The 2,839-nt window shown below is 34.7% G+C and overlaps 1 long non-coding RNA gene across 1 annotated transcript; it reads right to left on the bottom strand.

The window, feature by feature from the left end:
* Positions 1–1,534: 1,534 nt before the first annotated feature.
* Positions 1,535–2,143, bottom strand: LOC131220495 (uncharacterized). Its single transcript, XR_009158627.1, has 2 exons — positions 1,938–2,143; positions 1,535–1,626 (listed from the first exon to the last, which is right to left on the bottom strand). It is a non-coding gene; the product is annotated as an uncharacterized LOC131220495 (long non-coding RNA).
* Positions 2,144–2,839: the final 696 nt, after the last annotated feature.

The raw sequence follows: 2,839 nt of genomic DNA, 5'->3' as shown, positions 1-2,839 counted from the left end.
AGTCCTTGCAAATACAGATATATAAACACGGCCTTCTCCAATTGGCCAGGCCCTTCTAATGCTGTCCATAGGAAATGGACAACTTCATCATGGTCATAACAGCGGTTCCTATCTTCCAGAGACCCCCGCTCAACATCCGGATATCTCTGACGCACATCTGAGTCTGCTCTATAAATTTCGAGTAAATACATAAATATGGCATGTCCAAATGGCCATGCTACTCTAGACCATAGGAAATGGACGACTTCATCATGGTCATAACAACGGTTCCCACCTTCTAGGGACCCCGCTCAACATCCAGATAGCTCGACGCATATCCGGTCTTCTCATTTAAATATAATGGATTATCAAGATCATTTAAATAAAATCAGGTCCAATCAATAATCTGACCTGGGGATTCTATTAGCATTGTTGACGGCACCTCGAATCTTGTTTTAGGGCTTAGAAAGTCAAAATTAGATATAAAAATTAGAAAAACCAAAGAAATTTAAGAAAGATAGTTAAAGTCCATGTGAATGAGTACAAGTATGCACCTACATATGAATTATGAAAAGCTATTACATATCACAAAAAATAATAATAATAATAAATAAATAAATAAATAATCCTTGCGTTTGGATATTCAATAAAATGGGTTAGAATGAATTCATTTGCCTAATTCATGGAAACCTTACGTTTGGATATTTAACAAAAGTGAATTGTAATAATTCAATTCAGTTCAATAAACTCAAATTTCTGAGAAGAATATAATGGTTTTAAATCCATGGTTTTTTGGAAAAGGTCCATTTCCTGGACGTCAAATTCAACGGGGAAAGTAAGATGGTTAATCTTACTTTTCACAGTGCAAAGTTTCAATTATGTCTCTTCTTTACCTTCCATTTTCTTCTTAACAAGAAAATCCAAATTTATTAATATTCTCATTTTTCTATTTTTCAAAAGAATGAGTTCGGACTCCGAAAGCGTCGGCTCCAGCACTTGTACTTTCAGCCCAAACCCTAACCAAGGACTCCAAAATTACCAAGTACTCATAAACATTCATTGCAAGCATTTTCTGTCTATGTGCATGACGACCATCCCTTTTAAGATCAATCCTCTTATTTTCATTTACAGAAACTAGTGGATGACAAATTATGTGTAACATACAAAGATGGTTTAGCCACTTGTGCAATTAGGGAAGGTTCAAAAGGACATACCTATTTGAAAGTTGAAAAATAGAAGGCAAAACAACTCTGTCAAATTAGACACTAAATAAACAAGCAGCATTATCTAAATCATGAAATGATATACTTCACATAAATAATATGAGAAATATCTGATAATCTATCTAAACATTCTCATTTCAGCTATGTAATCATCCTAGATATTTACACAGTTGTGTCATTTTTTTAAATGATGGAATTTTATTAATAATCCAAAAAGCCACACATATACCTGTAGTTATAAACAAATTACTGTTGCAAGCTTAGCTGCAGGAGGAATCGAACCAACAACAATGTAAGGTAACAATGTAAGGTTTCTCAAATTATTTGAAGCATGAGGAATCAGACCAGTCAGATTGTTTCGTTGCAATGTCAACTCAACCAAATTCTTGAGATTCCCTAATTCTGTAGGAATTGTACCTGAAATCTGATTTCTAAAAAAATACAAAATTTTGAGCATGGTCAAATTACCCAAAGCAGGAGGAATTGGACCAGTCAGAGAGAAGTTGAAGATCCTTTTCTTTCTCAAGTAGTGAAGCAACAAGGGAGCACTTCTTACTATTGCATTATACCGATGCTAAGCAAATGTGGGAATTCCTTCACCATCTCATAATATGATACAAATACATATTTTTTACAACTGGAATGGTCGTCTTCATTGTAAAACTAATTAAGAATGCCTCATGAGTTTATCAGTGTAAGAAATCATTGAATAGAGGATGATGTATAACCATGCACCTCGTGACGGCACCCATTAATCGTCCCCAAAGCCCTATGCATGAAATTTGCTGGTTGCTCCGTAGAAAAGAAACCACTGTATTTAGATCATCTTTCTGATAGGCAGACAAACAATAAGAATAAACACTAAAGAAAATCAATTGAGCATTGAAACTAGAGAATTATTAAAGAAATCACAAGGGCCATCATACCTCATGCCTGCCAGGGCTGACATAATCTCCACCAGATAAATTAGAAAAACCAGAGAAATGCATAACATTCAAGGCATATATGTATATTTGTCTCACATGAACAACATTGTACATGGAACAGTTTCCACAACTTATTATATGATCTATTCACACACACTAGCATACATGAATGAGAAAATATACACCCTGTATGTACTGCAACATATCTGTCAACAACTTCTCTTGATCCTCTCTAAATATATGATTTCCAACAAAATTTTATCAGCAAGGACCCGCATCGACCTTTACAATCATATGTACATAGAGGTATTGAATGTATGACTCCATGAGGATGCCTTCAAATGTAGTTGATTCCTATTGTCATACTTTGTAATATGTAATTGTTGAAAAATGGGAATCCATTTATTAAAACAAGTAAGATTGTCCCTTATAAAGGTTAAAGAACTGTCATAAATTTAATCAGGTAAATGAGTATAAGGAGTGCATTTGTAGTTCGTTTTGTACAAGGGAGCAAATGATGATAGCTTGGTGTTTGTTCATGTGAGCAGAAATTTCTATTCAATCTGTTAGTGAAGGCCCATCTAACCATCTTATATATATTAGTAATAGAGAATCCAGGTGAAGATAACAGGGATGCTATCCATCATTCGGGAAATGAGGCACTTCGTGGACTTGAACATCCCGCGGTCATGGCAATTGTAGTCCTTTTTT

This window comes from Magnolia sinica, chromosome 12 (genome assembly GCF_029962835.1).
Source record: "Magnolia sinica isolate HGM2019 chromosome 12, MsV1, whole genome shotgun sequence".
Classification (NCBI taxonomy): Eukaryota; Viridiplantae; Streptophyta; class Magnoliopsida; order Magnoliales; family Magnoliaceae; genus Magnolia; species Magnolia sinica.
The sequence above is the reverse complement of the archived record's forward strand: the minus strand, read 5'-3'. Positions and strand labels throughout refer to the sequence as shown.